The sequence below is a fragment of the Triticum aestivum genome, chromosome 4D, assembly GCF_018294505.1.
Source record: "Triticum aestivum cultivar Chinese Spring chromosome 4D, IWGSC CS RefSeq v2.1, whole genome shotgun sequence".
Lineage (NCBI taxonomy): Eukaryota > Viridiplantae > Streptophyta > Magnoliopsida > Poales > Poaceae > Triticum > Triticum aestivum.
The window spans coordinates 42,835,401-42,855,409 of record NC_057805.1 but is presented as its reverse complement, the minus strand read 5'-3'; the positions used below and the strand labels follow the sequence as shown (position 1 = coordinate 42,855,409).

At 45.1% G+C, this 20,009-nt stretch overlaps 1 pseudogene; it reads left to right on the top strand.

Annotated features, from left to right (window-relative positions):
* Positions 1-14,377: 14,377 nt before the first annotated feature.
* On the top strand, positions 14,378-18,055 carry LOC123099546 (uncharacterized; annotated as a pseudogene).
* The last annotated feature ends 1,954 nt before the right edge of the window (positions 18,056-20,009 follow it).

Here is a 20,009-nt window from a genome sequence, read left to right as displayed (position 1 = left end):
GATAGCACCCGAAACTTTTCCGGTGACCAAAACAGGACTTCCCATATATAAATCTTTACCTCCGGACCATTCCGAAACTCCTCGTGACGTCCGGGATATCATCCAGGACTCCGAACAACATTCGGTAACCACGTATATCTATTCCCTATAACCCTAGCGTCATCGAACCTTAAGTGTGTAGACCCTACGGGTTCGGGAACCATGCAGACATGACCGAGACGTTCTCCGGCCAATAACCAACAGCGGGATCTGGATACCCATGTTGGCTCCCACATGTTCCACGATGATCTCATCGGATGAACCACGATGTCGGGGATTCAATCAATCCCGTATACAATTCCCTTTGTCAATCGGTATGTTACTTGCCCGAGATTCGATCGTCGGTATCCCGATACCTTGTTCAATCTCGTTACAGGCAAGTCTCTTTACTCGTTCCGTAACACATCATCCCGTGATCAACTCCTTGGTCACATTGTGCACATTATGATGATGTCCTACCGAGTGGGCCCAGAGATACCTCTCCGTTTACACGGAGTGACAAATCCCAGTCTCGATTCGTGCCAACCCAACAGACACTTTCGGAGATACCTGTAGTGCACCTTTATAGCCACCCAGTTACGTTGTGACGTTTGGTACACCCAAAGCATTCCTACGGTATCCGGGAGTTGCACAATCTCATGGTCTAAGGAAATGATACTTGACATTAGAAAAGCTCTTAGCAAACGAACTACACGATCTTGTGCTAGGCTTAGGATTGGGTCTTGTCCATCACATCATTCTCCTAATGACGTGATCCCGTTATCAACGACATCCAATGTCCATGGTCAGGAAACCGTAACCATCTATTGATCAACGAGCTAGTCAACTAGAGGCTTACTAGGGACATGGTGTTGTCTATGTATCCACACATGTATCTGAGTTTCCTATCAATACAATTCTAGCATGGATAATAAACGATTATCATGAACAAGGAAATATAATAATAACCAATTTATTATTGCCTCTAGGGCATATTTCCAACAGTCTCCCACTTGCACTAGAGTCAATAATCTAGTTCACATCACCATGTGATTAACACTCACAGGTCACATCACCATGTGACCAACATCTAAAGAGTTTACTAGAGTCAACAATCTAGTTCACATCACTATGTGATTAATACTCAATGAGTTCTGGTTTGATCATGTTATGCTTGTGAGAGAGGTTATTAGTCAACGGGTCTGAACCTTTCAGATCCGTGTGTGCTTTACGAATATCTATGTCATCTTGTGGATGCTACCACGCGCTACTTGGAGCCATTTCAAATAACTGCTCTACTATACGAATCCGGTTTACTACTCAGAGTCATCCGAATTAGTGTCAAAGTTCACATCGACGTAACCCTTTACGACGAACTCCTTTTCACCTCCATAATCGAGAAAATTCCTTAGTCCACTAGATACTAAGGATAAGTTCGACCGCTGTCATGTGATCCATTCCCGGATCACTATTGTACCCCTTGACCAACTCATGGCAAGGCATACTTCATGTGCGGTACACAGCATAGCATACTGTAGAGCCTACGTCTAAAGCATAGGGGACGACCTTCGTCCTTTCTCTCTCTTCTGCTGTGGTCAGGTCTTGAGCCTTACTCAATACTCACACCTTGTAACACAGCCAAGAACTCCTTCTTTGCTGATCTATTTTGAACTCTTTCAAAATCATGTCAAGGTGTGCGTTCTTTGAAAGTATCATCGGGCGTCTTGATCTATCTCTATAGATCTTGATGCCCAATATGTAAGCAGCTTTATCCAGGTCTTCCTTTGAAAAACTCCTTTCAAACAACCCTTTATGCTTTCCAGAAATTTTACATCATTTCGGATCAACAATATGTCATTCACATATACTTATCAGAAATGTTGTAGCGCTCCCACTCACTTTATTGTAAATACAAGTTTCTAACAAACTTTGTATAAACCCAAAAACTTTGATCACTCCATCAAAGCGTATATTCTGACTCCGAGATGCTTGCTCTAGTCCATGGAAGGATCGCTGGAGCTAGCATGCCTTTTAGCATCCTTAGGACAAAACCTTTCTGATTGTATCACACACAACCTTTCCTTACGAAAACTGGTAAGGAAACTTGTTTTGACATCCATCTGCCAGATTTCATAAATGCAGCTAATGCTAACATGATTCCGACGGACTTAAGCATCGCTACGGATGAGAAAATCTCATCGTAGTCAACTCCTTGAACTTGTGAAAATTCTCTTTGCCACAAGTCGAGCTTCATAGACGGTAACATTACCGTCCATGTTCGTCTTCTTCTTAAAGATCCATTTATCTCAATGGCTTGCCGATCATCGGGCAAGTTCACCAAAGTCCATGCTTTGTTCTGATACATGGATCCTAGCTCGGATTTCATGGCTTCTAACCATTTGTCGGAATATGGGCCCACCATCGCTTCTCCATAGCTCGTAGGTTCAGTATTGTCTAACAACATGATATCTAAGACAGGATTACCGTACCACTCAGGAGTAGTACATATCCTTGTCGACCTACGAGGTTTGGTAGTGACTTGATCCGAAGTTTCATGGTCACTATCATAAGCTTCCACTTCAATTGGTGTAGGTGCCACAGGAACAACTTCCTGTGCCCTGCTACACACTAGTTGAAGTGACAGTTCAATAACCTTATCAAGTCTCCACCATCCTCCCACTCAATTCTTTCGAGAGAAACTTTTCCTTGAGAAAGGACTCGTTTCTAGAAGCAATTACTTTTGCTTCCAGATCTGAAATAGGAGGTATACCCAACTGTTTTGGGTATTCTATGAAGATGCATTTATCCGCTTTGGGTTCGAGCTTATCAGCCTGAAACTTTTTCACATAAGCATCGCAGCCCCAAACTTTTAAGAAACGACAACTTAGGTTTCTCTAAACCGTGTCGTCTCAACGGAATTGCGTGGTGCCCCTTTTAAAGTGAATGCGGTTGTCTCTAATGCCTAACCCATAAACGATAGCTGTAATTCGATAAGAGACATCATGGTATGCACCATATCCAATAGGGTGCAGTTATGATGTTCGGACACACCATCACATTGTGGTGTTCCAGGCGGTATTAATTGTGAAACACTTTCCACAATGTCTTAATTGTGTGCCAGACTCGTAACTCAGATATATCTATGATCATATCATAGACATTTTATCCTCTTGTCACGATGATCTTCTACTTCACTCTGAAATTACTTGAACCTTTTGTAGGGTAACACAACAGAAAACGAAAATTTTTGGTATAGCGAGCACGCCCAGGACCACTATGGAGACTGCATACAAGGTTTGATCTGATCCGTACCGACTCGAAGCGCAGCGGAAGAAGAGTCGGTGTAGATCGTCGGTGCAGATCCCCGCAGCTAGGATTTACAACCTCCCAACCGCGAGGATGAACTCCCTCTCCGGACAGCTCTCCGGGAGGCGGTCGGACAGTCCCCCGGACGATGTCGCGGACAGCCCTTCGGGAGGACCCTCGAAACTCGGACGGAGACTCGGACAGCCCTTCGGGAGGACACTCGAACAGCCCCTCGGGCAAAAGATCGAAACTACAATCTCTCTACGGGGTTGCACACATACGGTGTCAGCTATCCGGCAGGGCTTCGCCGTCCAGAACTAGTTCCTGCCGGAACCCAGACAGCCTTACGGCTCTACGAAACTCTTTTCGTGGGAGGGAGAGAAGAAGCCAGATAATGCATGGCATGTGTATGAGAGCAAGGGATGAAGAGATGGCAGCCCTCACCTCCTCTATTTATAGGAAAACCAAGGGGTAGTGTGCCTCCACAAATTACCAAAAACCCCCATGCATTAGGTCACACATGAGGGTGTTAAGGACAAAATGGGATGCCATGTGAAGCTCCAAGGAGCTCCACCACCCATGGCCGGCCACCCCTAGGCCCCCCCCAAATGGGGTTCCTTCCCTTGTAAGCCACTTCCTTCTAGAACTTTGACCAAGTCCAAAAAGGTGGCTCTCCAAAGATATCCCAAAAAGCACTTTCACTATTCACGACGACATTTTTCAGCGTCCGTTCGAACTGAAAATATTTATGTGGGCTTAGAACATTTCCAGTACCCACTAAAATGATTTTCAACGCGTTCCGAAACAATTCCGGTTTTAGTGATTTTCATCTGCGAAACGCATCTGAAGTGGCTCCGGCAGCTCCGGAACATTTCCGGTTTTTATCTCAGAAAATTCCAAAAAGCTTCCAGAATGATTCTGGCATCCTCCAAGAATTATCAGGCATGTGCCGAAACCAATTTGACTTAATGGTGTATCCCGAAACAACTTTTCGGTATCATCGAAACTTATCCGATGACCTCTCTCTGCGGTACGATTCCGCTGTCCGAAACTTTTTCAGTGATTTTCTCTCAGACTCCTTGTCTAGTATTCAGCAGATAGATGACCCTTAAGCGTGTGACCCTATAGGTTCGGTGAAGTATAGACATGAATGGAACCCTTTCCGATCAATGATCAACATCGGAGCCGTGGACACCCATATTGACCCCTATACCCACACGAATAAATATTCGAGTGAACCTCCAGTTGCCGTGTGCTATTCCTGTTGCTTCGCGATATGTTACAAATACCCGAGGTGAGACATGTTGGCATTCCCGTGGATCAACAACTTGTCCACTATGCAAGTTACCTCGTTACCGGTATTTTTCTCTTTTCTCGTTATCGTGTTCCGGCATCCCCGTGATCAAATCACAAAGTGTCTGGCCAGACGACGATGGATACTGTAACACCGAGAGGGCCCAGAGATATCTCTCCATCGTCGGAGGAGCAAATCCCAATCTTGAGCTATCAAGTTACTTGACACACTTTTCCATGAACCCGTAAGCCGTCGTAAGCCACCCATTTACGGATGACGTTTAACAAACCTCAAAGTTCATGAAGCAAGCATGAAGAAACTCGATACTCTCATGGTCTAAGGAATCATGCAAACGTTAACCATCTCTGTGTTATGTACCAATAAACTTGTGACGAATGAATCTCATAGCATAACATCAATTTGGGTCGATTCAACACAAGTGTTCTACCAACATCGCGCCCTCAGAATTGCCAGCATAGACATGCCCATGATCAGGAAAACAGGATCATCATGCAATACATGAGCCAGTCTTAGAGGCAAGACTAGGAATACATTTTACCGTTTAGTATACCACACGTGCACATGAGTTTCCCTCCGAGCCTCGTGGATATTGCAGACTCGAGAATCATTGCAGTTATAGCATGGAAGCTAAACATTCATTACAAACTTTGGAGATACAAAATAACTGTTATTACTGCCTCTAGGGCATATCTCCTAAACCTTTCAATAATTCAGACTTGTGTTTCATCAAGTAAATATTCTCAGCATCTACTCAAATCATCCGTGAAGTAAGAACATATCGATATCCACTGCGTGCCTCAGCACTCATTGGACTGCACACATCAAAATGTATTACTTCCAACAAGTTGCTTTCTTGTTCCATCTTACTGAAAACGAAGCCTTTCAGTCATCTTGCCCATGTGGTATGATTTGCATGTCTCAAGTGATTCAAAATCAAGTGAGTCCAAACGATCCATCTGCATGGAGTTTCTTCATGCATATATACCAATAGACATGGTTCGCATGTCTCAATCTTTTCAAAAACGAGTGAGTCCAAAGATCCATCTACATGGAGCTTCTTCATGCGTTTTATACCAATATGACTCAAGTGGCAGTGCCACAAGTATGTGGTACTATCATTACTATCTTATATCTTTTGGCATGAACATGTGTATCACTACGATCGAGATTCATTTTAGGTGCAAGACCATTGAAGGTATTATTCAAATAAACAGAGTAACCATTATTCTCCTTAAATGAATAACCGTATTGCGATAAACATAATTCAATCATGTTTATGCTCAACACCAAATAACAATTATTTAGGTTTAACACCAATCTCGATGGTAGAGGGAGCATGCGATGCTTGATCACATCAACCTTGGAAACACTTCCAACACATATCGTCATCTCACCTTTAGCTAGTCTCCATTTATTCCGCAGCTTTTATTTCGAGTTACTAACACTTAGCAACCGAACCGGTATCTAATACCCTGGTGCCGCTAGGAGTACTAGTAAAGTACACATTCATATAATGTATATCCAATATACTTCTGTCGACCTTGCCTGCCTTCTCATCTACCAAGTATCTAGGGTAGTTCTGCTTCAGTGACCGTTCCCCTCATTACAGAAGCACTTAGTCTCGGGTTTGGGTTCAACCTTGGGATTTTTCACTAGAGCAGCAAATGATTTGCTGTTTCATGAAGTATCCCTTTTGCCCTTGCCCTTCTAGAAACTAGTGGTTTTACTAACCATCAACAATTGATGCTCCTTCTTGATTTCTACTTTCGCGGTGTCAAACATCGCGAGTTGCTGAAGGATCATCATGTCTATCCCCGATATGTTATAGTTCATCACGAAGCTCTAATAGCTTGGTGGCAGTGACTATGGAGAACCATCACTATCTCATCTGGAAGATTAACTCCCACTCGATTCAAGTGATTATAGTACTCAGACAATCTTGTTTAATAATAAGTTCAATCTTGTTTAATTAAAAATTAAAAATTATATAGATGTGGAATGAATGAACAATGTCAGCAAATACTGGCCAATTTGAGATTATCATGAAAGAGTCATAATAGTGATCGTATGATAAACATTATGGCTATTGCACAATAGAGACAAATGATTAAATATGCTGAGTGCGATGGCTGGTCATTCACTTTGATGTGCCCGGATGGTGACCCACCTGATAAATAATAATGCCACTGGTATATTTGCCTAGATGTAATATGCATACATTTCCTGGGGTGTGCCATTGCTGAGTCTATTTGTGTGTTTGTCGGGTCATGTGGGCCACCAATTCAAAGGTGCTTGGGCAGTCCCATAATTTTCACGTGGCCATTGGACGCCATCGTTGCTACCTGTTTGATGTGATTGATTGCTAGGTTCGAATGGTCGAGCAGAACTTGTGGATTCCTTGTTGAGAGTTTGTTGATCATCCTATTCGGTAGTTGTGAATAATGCCAGAAAAATACTCCACAACTTGCAATTATTATGAGAGTCATAACAATAGTCAGATGATAAACATTATGGTCCTTTCCGAACAGACTTTCATGTCATCAAAAATAGATCATCAAAGAGCACTATTGGCAATGATCATCGTCAAGACAAATAGAAACAAAGTATGAACAAGATCATTTGTCAATAGTTGAGGGGAATTTTTTACAAGTACTTCGCTTAACTTGTGGCCTGAAGCGAACTATATGTTTCAAATAGTTCATTTAACTTTCGAGTTAGAGTTGGTTAGTTGGTCGATTCAAATAGTTCACCTGACTTCCATTTTATGTTTCATATAGTTCGACGAAAATGTGCGATGCAGATACAAACATCCATCAAACAATTCACCTAAATTTTCGGTTGTATTAGTTGCTTTCGATTTTTGGCCTCTTCAAATAATTCACTTGACTTCTATTCTAAGTCTCATATAGAGTGCTTAACTTGCAGGTTGGAGTTGGTCTCTGTGCCAATTGGTGCAACAAATCATCTAGTTTGTATAATAAATATGTTAGGTTGAGGTAAACCCCAAACTTAAAGTTTTGATCCAGATGGGAATATGTGTTTTAATGTCAACAATCTGAAGTTACCGAACTAACTTTGTTTTTCCAGAGATCCAAACTTCCATTTTTTTAAGTTATCTTCATAGCTAAATTGTGGACCTATATGTGGCTCCCTGCAACGTGTGGAGGCTCAGGCGTACACATGTGTTGGGTGCAACACTTGGGAGATAGTCGCACGGCTTTATTCAACATGTTTGAATGGTGGCCGGTGATATGTTATGTGTATGAGTCATGTAATGTTATCACCCGTCGGTTGGATTTTTGTATCTGTAGTCGCTTATGTAACTTTGTTAGGTGGTTTTGTGATACTTCAATATAAATGGCTGTGTGCATCAATTGATATAGAGTCTAGGTGTTTAACTCCATTTTTGAAAAATGTGCCTAAGGACATTCACAATGTACCCACTATCGTATTTTCTGTCTAGCCATCAGTGGGCACTGACGTCGAATTTACATGCAAGAAACATCTTTCTTGGTGCACTCGGGCTTGACTAGTTAAGAGGATAGAGAGAAATGGGAGGGGTGGAGCATGTTCATGCCAGAGATGAAGATGAGGTTGTGGGCTGGTCTAGTTGATTTCTGAAGGATGATGGATATTGTGCGGGTGAGGATGAGGCCCGGTGGTGACAACAATATTCTCCATCAACTCCATTCTAATTAGATTGTTGAAAAACCACCATCAATGATGATTCAAACATCACATTCTTTGACAACTCCTCTTGTTTGGAACATGTTGTGCTGCTATTTTTCTCAATGTGGCTCAGTTGTACGCTCAAAACATGTTATGAAACTAAAATTGTGTATTGATCAGTGGCTTCTGCTCCCATGAGTTCCATGTCATGATCTAAAATGGAGCCACCGAGTTCTTATTCTTGTTCATGAACCAAAGCCAAAGTTGCCTCGTCAAGGTTGTTGTCGTACTCATAGCTCCATCTTGACGAATGATGATAGCATGTATGGAAGTATTGTTGACCCCGTGGAAGCAACCAAAGACGATATGTTGGGGGAGACTTCAATAGAATCTGCCCTTATTGAGATCGTAGGATCGGTAATAATAATCATCATATTTAGACATTTGAAAAAATGAAATTATTTGACAACATATCTATGAGGTATTTCTACAATTCCAAAAAAATCAACTCAAAATTTGATCTAAAGTTAGAGAATATAAAGAGGAAATTTTTGACTATGAAGACACTATTCACATCGAAATTTGTATTTTGAAAAAATCGATGTTGTTGATATCACCTAAAGCGAGAGCCTATACTAGTAGCACCCACAAAATGTTTGCTCGAGCAACACGAGGATGTTTTGATGTTGTTGAACTAGTCTTGGCTGAGTTGAGCTGTGTTGCACTTATGTTGTTGTTAGAGCTAGATGGTGCAGTGGGATGTGTTGAGGGGGCATCATAGGAACGCAACATCCATGAAGAAGTATGTCCTGCATAAAATTTAGATCGTATACTCCTTTATTGCTCATGTACTTGTCGTTCAACTTTACACGCAAGATGAAATTATTGAGTAGGGTTATTCAATCTTCCTAGAAATCTAGCCCTCTATCCTCACTTTTCAAACAAGTTAATATTTTCTCATTTCCTGAAAATATTCTTGTACGAACATGTTACCTTGGTAGCTAGTTAAGCAAACACACACACACACACAATAAGTAGGAACAAAGCAAGTATTGTGTTTCAAAGCATCCCATATTGTATGTATATTGTTAGAATTAGCTCTACAAGTTACAAGGTGGCCCGGTATTTCGATAAGATAGTATTGATTTTGTTAGAGGGGACTTTGACGACCCAACTACACCAAACATTAGATGGTGTGCCAATCAGTAAACCAACTCCTGTGTGGCTATTGACAACATGTAAACACTATCAACCTGGTACCAAAGATCAATCCCTACATCCAACCAAAGAACAAGCAAGAACTTAAGATATGCAATCAGAATTGCACATATAAGATGAAGTGCTTTGCTTGACACAGTGGGGTTTTAATGACACGTACTGCAAGAGGCTTCACCGACTCCCGTGTCTATGGTAAAGAGTAGTGAACACAACTCAATCAAACAAAACCCAAACATTATCTAAGAGAGGGCGGGGGTGGTCGAATCCAATCTTAAGTTGGTATCCTCTCTAACATAATCTAAAAACTGCATGTGATCTTTTACTCAAAAAAATACATGGTCTTAACCCGAAGTGATGTGATTAATTTATACGCATGGGAGGTTCACTGGATTGTTAGGGGGGAGGGCGGCAGCTCCAGCTCGCCTCCTTGTCTCTACCACTTCTTCCCACCCAAGCCCAACTCCATGAGTCAACTTATATGTACTAAACTGAGCGCCTTGATCAAGTTTATGGAGCCGCTTGTTGCGTCTGTGGGATGGTCGACCAAAGTGAGCATAGGAGACAAGTTCGTGTACCAATTCTACAATTAAGTTGAATAAGAAAAAGAAGAAATCATTGTTGGCAAGCTATGGCCGAATTGACTGGCATGAAAGACTATAGGAACTTAAAATCAAACAATATTATGTTTAAAAATAGGAAAGGAATGAGCACACACTTTTATTTATTAAGAACAACGTACAATCTCCCCCCCAAAAAACATTCTTTTTGTTTGATTGATGAAGAGAAGAAACATACTACTATTTTTGAGTAATACTACGTATTTTTTTATTGAGAGAGAGAAACAAATGTAGTAAGTAAGAGCATCTACAACCGGACTTGGCAAATCTGACCTCATATACATCCGCGGACACGCCCGGGCACGCTCACACGCGCATCCGAAAGGATCCTCATATTTCCGTCCCGACATCCAGATATCTCAAATCCGGACTCTCAAATCCATGCAAATACATGCACATCGATTATACAAGCCAATGTCGCATGTAAATAGCAAATGTTGGTACAAAGCATAGATAGTGTTTACATCAAATTTATTTGAAGTGCCAAACTCAAGCATTGGCTTCTTGGTTGCCATTGTTGGTCCACACGTGCTCCACAAGATCATTGAGTAGTTGCGTGTGCACCTGTTGATCTCGAAGATTCTGATGCATCTGCAGAGAGTTCATCAGCCGAGCCGCATCTTGACCTTCTGGGATTTCAACTTGTTCTCCAGGTGCTTCGAAATCATGGGGTTGGGCTACACCATCACCCTCATCCTCGACAATCATATTGTGCAGAATAACATAACATGTCATCAATTGCCAAAAAGTTTCTGATTCCCACATCATTGCAGCGCTCCACACAATTCCCCAATGAGCTTGAAGCACACCAAATGCCCTCTCCACATCCTTCCTAGCCGCTTCCTGCATTGTTGCAAAGTGGATCTGTTTCCTGCTGCGCGACTCGGATATGGTCTTCACAAACGCCACCCATTGAGGATAGATACCATCGACAAGATAGTATCCCATGTTGTAGTTGCACGGCGGTGATTCCCCATTGCAAAGCCTTCTGAACACCGGAGATCGTTGAAGCACGTTGATGTCAATGTGATAACCCGACATTCCAAAGAAAGCATGCCAAATCCATAAGTCATGTGATTCCACCGCTTCTAGTATGATGGTGGCCTCTCTGATGTGACCTTGATACATTCCCCGCAAACCTTTGGGGCAGTTATTCCATTGCCAATGCATGCAAGCAATTGATCCAAGAATTCCTGGAAACCCCCTTGCCTCTCCAATAGCCAACAACTTCTCCATGTCCTGCACATTTGGTTCTCTGAGATACTCAGGTCCAAACACCTCCACCACGACTTGGAAAAACTTGACAATAGTCTTCAAGTACGTGCTCTCCCCCATCCTGACCATCTCACCAACGACATCTGCAGTAGTACCAAGTGCAAGCATCCTTAGAGCAGCCGTGCACTTCTGCTTGGGAGAGAAAAGGAGTTATCCGCAACAATCCCTTGTGGGCTTGAAGTAGTCGTCGTGTGCCTCCACTCCCTCCACAATGCGCAAAAGCAAATGGTTTTCGCATGCGAAAACGGCAACGAAACCATGGATCATCTAGGAAAGCAGGCTTGGGAGCAAAGTAGTTCCTGTACAGTAGCTTTGCTCCAGACACCCTATCCCGGTTGATCACTCTTCTTCCTTTGATTAAACCCTTGAAGTTGAGAATATGCTCCACTTGGCAGTCCATTCCCTCTTGCATGCTCATGGGCATAATCATGTCCATTTCTTCGCCTGAATCCGAAGAATCGAAGAACTCATTTTGAATCATTTGGTCAAGCTCCGTCGGTCGATAATCCTCGTCCGACGAAGCATCGGAATCCATCATTTTCCCTAACCAAATTACAAAAAACCCGGTCAGACGATGTGTCGAACACATCAAGCGCAAGGCGAAGCCAGAGAGTTGCCGGACGTATCGTGGTGTTGTGATACCTTTGCCCACATACTCTAGAGAAGTTCAAACCATGATCCATAAGCAAGCTCTCAATTGTTGTTTTGTGTGTCAAAGATGTGGTGTTTACAACATCTAAAATACGAAAAAACCTCTCAACTACCCTTCCTATTTCATCATCATAACACAAACAAAGAGACAATTGTCATTGTAGATACACATCACTTGATTCATCGACAAGTATTGAGAAACAATTACCACCTAGCCCTTCCATCATACGCCTAGTAGTTTATTTGGCACATGATTTGATGGGGTCTGTTTGTATTTCTTGAGCTATCATTTTATTGTTCCATGAAGCATTCTTGAGAACCACCTTATTCACTTCTTCAAAAATTCTGCTAGCCAGTGTATAAGCTCAAGGAAATTACCTTTATGTAGTGAATCTTCTCTCCATCATGTCAATGAAAAGCTAACCCTTGACGCAAAAGAAACCTTGGGCATTAGAAGGAATATGTCAACCAACTATATATAAAACCTTGTCTTGTTTGGTGGTTGAAGAAAATGACTCTATGATTGTTGTTTTTGGTGCAATGAAGGAATTGTATTTCTCTTGTGTTTTGTTGCGTGCACTATTGATTCCACCAACACGTTTCACAAAACTATCCTTGTGATTCTAATTTCTAAATCACCCTTTCACAAAAAATGTCCACCAACATGCAATTATCCTCGAAAAGATGACATACTAGAAGAAAACATCATATAGTTCTTTATTATACTCAAGCCAACTACAAGACTTAAACCATTTAGCTACAAATATCGACGCGCACCTCCGTGGGGGGGGGTGCTGTGGAAAAGTATGTTTTTTGGTCGACAAGCCCCTTTTGCAATGTATCCTCTTGTAATCGGATCCAGATCATTAACATCACAAGCTGCGATTGACATCCTCTTCCCAGGTGATCAGGTTCACGCAATTGAACATCATAAACTGCATCTTCAATGTCATCCTCTCCCTATATATTTTCTTATTATTGGCTTCCTTTGTTCTCAATATCAGGTTTTGTGATTGGACTTTTGTTGATGCCACCAATAATTTGTAGTTGTTGCGGAATATGAACTAAAGGGGAGCTCATGGTGCTATGAAGTTGATTTGATGGGAAATTGCTCTACACCTGCACTTGGTGCTCAACCAAAATACATGTCTTGGTCAAATTGATGTTCTACTACATAAATTTTGAAATCCGCAGACATTTTTTAGTACATGAACATTTTTCCAATATACGGTGAACATTTTTCATATATTGTTTTTTTCATATATGGTGAAAATTGGTGTAACATACGCTGAATCTTCGTAAATATATACTGAACATATTTAAAAACACGTTTATAAAACATAAATTGGTGTAATACACAATGAACATGTTTGTAATACACGATGACCATTTTAAAAACACGTATTGAACATTTTATAACATACGATGAACGGTTTTATAATAATCGATGGACACCTTTTGGAGTTCCGAACATTGGTTTTGGAAACACGAACAATTTTCAAGGAAAAAAAAACAAAACAAAACAAATGAGAAACCCAGAAACAAAAAGCAAAGCGAAACAAAACAAAATAGAGAAACCTACAGAAAAAAACGAAACAGAAAAAGCAAAGAAAGAACCCGGACTTGGCCAGTGGGCGTCGTGGCGAATGTTTGCAAGGGCTATATGGGCCGCTCTGCGTGAAAAAGAAGGTCACTCCATGGGCTGCTTCCGGTACATGTGCCTCGCTGTGGCAGCACGCGGGAATCCATCCAATGCCGAAATCGCTCGCCACGGGAACCCGACGTCGGTCTGGTGACTTCTGGCGCCTTCCAGAACTCTTCACAAGCTCCCACGGCCGTCTGATCAGATCAGCACGAAGCACGAACTTTGACGCGCGAAGATATTTTCTCTCCCCAGCCTCCGCCTCGCCCGACGATGACGCTGCACTGCATTTCATTTGAATTTCAAAAATCGAACGAAAACGGAAAAACTTTCTCTACCCCCGAGGTGAGGCGGTTACGTCCCGCGCCGGAGGAGCACGAGAGAGGCCACCCCACCCACCCCCGCCCTCACGTGCCGCCCTCGCACCCCGCGCGGTCGCATCCGGGCCGTCCGCGCGGACAGCTGGCCACTCCCCACCCGAACCGACGCCCAGGATCGGGCGAGCGGCGAGCTCGTCGCGCATGGCTCAGTGTACACGGCCCCACCGGCTATATAACCCGCCCGTCACCCGCTGCCCCTCCGCCATTCCAATCCACCACAGCACCACCACTCCACCAGCGCACCACCAAACCCTAGGGAGAGAGACCACCCCGCCCCTCCCCGCCGATGGGGAGATTCCGCGGCCTGCTGCTGGTGGCGGGCCTGCTCTCGGCGCTGCTCCCGGCGGTCGTCGCCGCCGTCGGGCCGCAGCCGGGGGCACCGAAGAGCCCACGCTGCTCGCGGCGCAGGTGGCCCTCTTCTGCGCGCCCGGCATGGCGACCGCGCAGTGCTGCGACCCCGTCGTCTTCGCCGTCGACCTCGGGGGAGGCGACCCCTGCCTCTGCCGCGGAGCCGCAGCTCGCCATGGCGGGCCTCGACGCCGACCATCTCCTCGCGCTCTACAGATCCTGCGGCGGCCTCCTTCCCGGCGTCGCCCACCTCTCCTCCGCCGCCTGCGAAGGTACGCACCGCACGCCGCCTCCTTCCCTACCTCCCTCTCTCTCTACGTGCTGATTCTGTGCTCGCTCGCCTGCTTACCTAGTAGTTTCCCATGGCTACTCGACTCGCTAGTGCTCCGATTTGGGTTAGTTTTCTTCCTGTTGTACTGGATCTGTCGGTTCGGCGCGCGGAGTCGGGTTCTCGCCGTTTCCGCGGCGAGCAACCAGGCGGCGCGGGCACGCACGGGTTAATTAGCATCTTAGGTCGGCGGCGGGTTCCCGCCGTGCTCTGATATGCGTAGGTTTCGTCTCGTTGTATGCTGCATCTTCCTGTACGACCCGCGGCGCCGGGTTCTCGCCGTTTCCCATGGCGAGCAACCAGGCGGCGCGCGCGCGTACGGCTTAGGTTGCTCTTCGGCAGCGGCGGGTTGCCGTCGTTCATGGCGAGCAACCTCCGCGCCCTCGTATTAGCTTCTTCTTCTTGGGCTGCGGGTTCCCGTTGTTCTCGTCGTCTCCCGTGGCGAGCGACCTGCGCGCGCGCGCGGGGCTTAGCTAGCTGCTTACCGCTCTGTAGCTTGAGTTATACGGAGCGATTTAGGGTTTACTGTGACTATTTCGTCATCGTAGAACGCATGTAGAACGCGCCATTGTTTCATCGATTTTAGATCTGCGCTTGTCCCCGCGAGATATCGCACAATTTTGTCTGTCGTCCTGCTAGATCCGGTGCAGAACCCTCCTCTGTTAGGAGTTGGGTTTATTTGTTTGAGAATATGGTAGATCTAGCGCCGTACACAGATGCAGAGGCCTTGCGGTCTCTGTTGCTCGACTTATCTAATGTCGTTGGACCATATTGCCTGCTTGCTTTTGACTGTGTTTATGGTGCAGTAGTAGTTATGTAGACGCATTCTTTGTTGTTTTGAGGCGATCATCGTCGAGAGATACGTTTCCTGCTACCAAGCCGCAACGCAGCTTTGTTTTCTGCAGTATCTGCTGCCTTGTTATGTTCTGTGCAGTACGTCTTGCTTGGTCAAAACTGAGAACGCTCGCTGTTTGTTTGATCGGCAAGAGCTGGCCGTGCTTTTGGCTTTGCAGTGCATCGCCTCTGCCTCTTTTGCCTCAAATTGATCCTCTGGGGCACTACTTTTTTGCATGCGGTTTGCGTAGCAATCCTCTTTCGTGAAAAAAGGTTGGGTCGCCTATTGGCAGAGCAGCAGCAGCAGCAGCAGCAGATAAGCTGGCTGTCTCGCAGCTTTGACAGAACTGATCTGTGCCCATCTGTTGCCTGCCACCGTTTCCCTGATGTTTGTTTCTCTCGTCTCATCTCGCCTGCCACTGTTTCTTTTCTTGTTCCGCACGTACGTCGTCACCTTCTTCTTTATTTTCCAGTTTTGTTTACTTTTGAGATACGGACGAACGGCTGGTGATTAACTTTGGTTGCTGTTGTTACTGTGGATTTTGGATGCAGGACCCGCTCCCCCGGCCGCCGTCGTCAGCAGCCCCCCACCCCCGCCACCGTCGCCCGCACCTCGCCGCAACCAGGCAGCGCGTACGAACCCCTCTCTCTCGTCTGCATCTCGCTCTGTTTATCTCTGTTCATATGTTTTGGCCTTGTTTACATACTAACATGTGCGCTTTGGATGGGTTTGGCAGACGACGCACCGCTGCCGCCGCCGCCGTCGAGCGAAAAGCCGTCGTTCCCGCCGCCCCAGCAGCATGACGGCGCGACCTCCCACACCATGGCGGTCCCCATCCAGGCGGCGGCTACCTCCCCGCTGGCGGGGCCGGTGTCTGCAACTCAACGCAAGCAGCCAGCGGGTACCTCTCTTCTGCACTATATCAATATCGAACTGTGTGCTGGTCAGTGAGTGGTCTTTTGTACTAACGCCCAGTAATTTTGCGAGTTATTGGGTAGCATTTTGTGTCCTTGGCTAGAGGATCAACTGTACTAGCTAGAACCATGTTCATTCGTTGTTTTAATCCTTGGCTAGATGATGCAGCTGATGTCTTATTTGCTACTCATTTAGTTACAGTCCTGCTTGCTATTCGATGCCGTACGCAGAGCAAAAGCTTTTACTCTGTAGTGGCAGGCATCTTTGTTTACCCCCTGTGCTATGGCTGATGTGTCCTTTGGATCGATCGGCTTCGCAGGCGATGCTCCTGCCCCGCAGCCGTCCCCTCCTCCTCAGCAGGATCGTGCTGAGAATGCTTTTCTGGTTCTTGGCTATGTTTTTACAGTAGCTCTCTACCTTTCACAGGCGTAAGATCCCGACTAGGCTTATGGCTTTTTTAAAGTAATTTTTGCCCTTCCGAATTCTACTTAAGTCGTCTGATTCTGTTTCGTGGCATGCAGTCCTACTGTTTGGGGCATATGGGTCGCTCGGCAAGTGGGGCAGAGTAAGGTGGACATGTTTGTGGTTACGCTTGTTAGCTGCATAGTTTGGATGATGTACGGGCTTGCTGATCCTCCCACACTCCCATTTGTGATTCTCAACGCTGTCGGCATTGGAATCGAGGTGAATCACACCATCTTCCTTTGTTTTATCCTGTCCATCGGCAAAACACCTTAGCAGTACTGCACATATGTCCTGTTTATTTTTGAAACATATTTAATTGCCACCTTCATGCCCGGTAGGCTACTTTTATCAACTGTCACACGCGCAATAGGGTCAAATGGTCTATGCAAAGGCTATAATCTGTAGTATTAAGTAGCAACAAACACGGCAAACAAATCAACCGTAGATTTCAGTTCCTAAAAAAACCCGTAGATTTCCTGATGTACACTGAATTAATCTGTACTTACATGCGTGTTTCAGCTTCTGTACCTTGGACTCTTCCTTTGTTTCTCTGAACCCTGGGGCCGAATTAAGATTACTATTTCGCTGGCGCTGATCGCTGGCGCTTCTGCCATAGCCGCTCCTTGCGTTTTTTCATTTACATCGGATCCGCAGCTTGTCTTTGGCATCATTGGCGACGGCGTGAGCATCGTTATGTATGGTGGGCCGCTGCGCGAAGTGGTAGTTCTTCCCAATCCTAATCTTTGTAGTCCGTTTTGATAGCTTTTGTGTCACAGTTTTCTAACGTACTGCCCCTATCAGATTTCCGTGTGGCGGGGGAACAACGTGGGGAACATGTCTCTGTTGGTGGCCGGGGCTTTGTTCCTCAACGGCATCTCCTGGACGGCGTATGGTCACTTGGCTGAGAACTTATATTTCACAGTAAGTTTTACTCACTAAATTCTCCACTTGTCATTGGATGTGAAACCAAGCCTGAACTGTATTTTCTGCAGGTGCCGGGCTACTTTGGGATCGCTTTTGGGGCAGTGCAGATATTGGTGTGGGTTATAGTGAGGTTCATTTACCATGGTTGAGACACTATCTGAAAAAAGGAGAAGACATGCTAGTAGTTGAGTGGTTGAACTTTTGAAACTGGTGTGTGTTGCTTCTTGAGCAGGATGGGTTTTTAAGTTTGTAAGGGCTGTTGCCCGGATCTGGCTGTGTGTGTGTGTTCTGTTTGCCTCATCAATAAAAATGGGGCGGGGGGTAAACCCCTATCTTTTAAAAAAAGACTGTGTACTCGATATGCTCAACATAGCATGCCTGTTTGGTTTGTAAGGGGAGACGTGGCTTTCAAAAGTATTTGCTGTGCATCGCACAATATTTGTAATGTAATCTGTCTACTTGACCATGGTATGGTAATATAATCTGTCTGTTTGATCCGTCTATTTGATCGAACATTAGAGCAACTCCAACGGGCCGACCCAAACGGACGGCGCATTTGTCCGCTTTTTGTCCGTTTGGGTCGGCCGCCCGCCCGGCGTCCGCCCAGTTTTGCATTTATGTCGGCAGTGTGCCCAACGCGCCGACCCATATGTGCCGGCGTGGCCGGCTGGCCGCCCAATTATACATTGATTTGCATTCAACATATTTTATCAAATGAAAATGTTTAGTCTGGCAGCCCAAATAAACAGTATAATTTTACAGGCCAAATACAAATAAAAATGTCTCACATAGTTTTGCAAACGAATAAAAGAAGATACATCTATGGTTGCCAACATGAGCCCACATATGCTCAACCAAATCATTTTGCAGTTACATGTGAGTTTCCCAATCACGCATGTCTTCATGAAATTGAGTGAACTGCTCAAATGTTGCCGCTACTCCATGCTCAGGCACAACATTCTCACCCTGAAACTGAAAGCCTTGATCATACAGACGTTCCGGGCGCTCGTATTCTACGATCATATTGTGCATGATCACACAAGCAGTCATCACCTCCCATAGTTTCTGCGTGCTCCAAGTATTAGCAGGATAGCGAACAATGCCCCATCGAGATTGCAAAACACCAAAGGCACGCTCGACATTCTTTCTAGCACTCTCTTGCTCTTGGGCAAATCTTTTCCTTTTCTCTCCGACAGGGTTGGGTATTGTCTTAACAATAGTGGTCCACTGAGGATGGATACCGTCACCCAGATAGTACCCTTTGTCGTAGTTGTGGCCGTTGACAGTAAAGTTCACCGGTGGGCTGTTGCCTTCGGCAAGCCTAGCAAACACCGGCGAGCGCTGAAGCACGTTGATATCATTGTGTCATCCAGCCATGCCAAAGAAAGAGTGCCAGATCCAGAGATCTTGAGACGCCACGGCCTATAGTATGACAGTGCAAGCCCTGACATGTCCCTTATACTGCCCTTGCCAAGCAGAAGGGCAGTTCTTCCACTCCCAGTGCATGCAGTCTATACTGCCAAGCATCCCCGGGAAGCCCCTGCTGGCATTCATCGCCAACAAACGGGCTGTATCTTCAGCTGTCGGCTCTCTCAAGTACTCAGGGCCAAACATAGCAGTAACAGCCTTGCAGAACTTATACAAGGACTCTAGGCATGTAGACTCGCTCATACGGATGTACTCGTCAATGAGATCACCGGGCACTCCGTATGCAAATATTCAGATGGCGGCAGTGCATTTCTGATAAGAGGAGAAACCAATCTTGCCGACGGCATCCTCTTTGCACTCGAAGTAGTCATCATAGCCGACCACTCCCTCTCTAATACGGTTGAAAACATGCCTACTTATACGGAACCGACGACGGAATTTGTGATGTTTGAACAACGGGTTTGTTGTATCAAAGTAGTCATTCCAGAGAAGGAAATGCCTGCTATCTCGGTTGCTATTCAACGCCGGAAGGTGGCCCGGAATGAATCCACGGAACAACGGCCGCTGGCTGTTGAGGTGGTGATAGACCAACACGGCAGCCAATATCTTCTCCTCGTTGTCGGACGACGAATCGTCGGAGTCGCAAAGGAAATTGTGGAAAAAGAACTCGCCGGC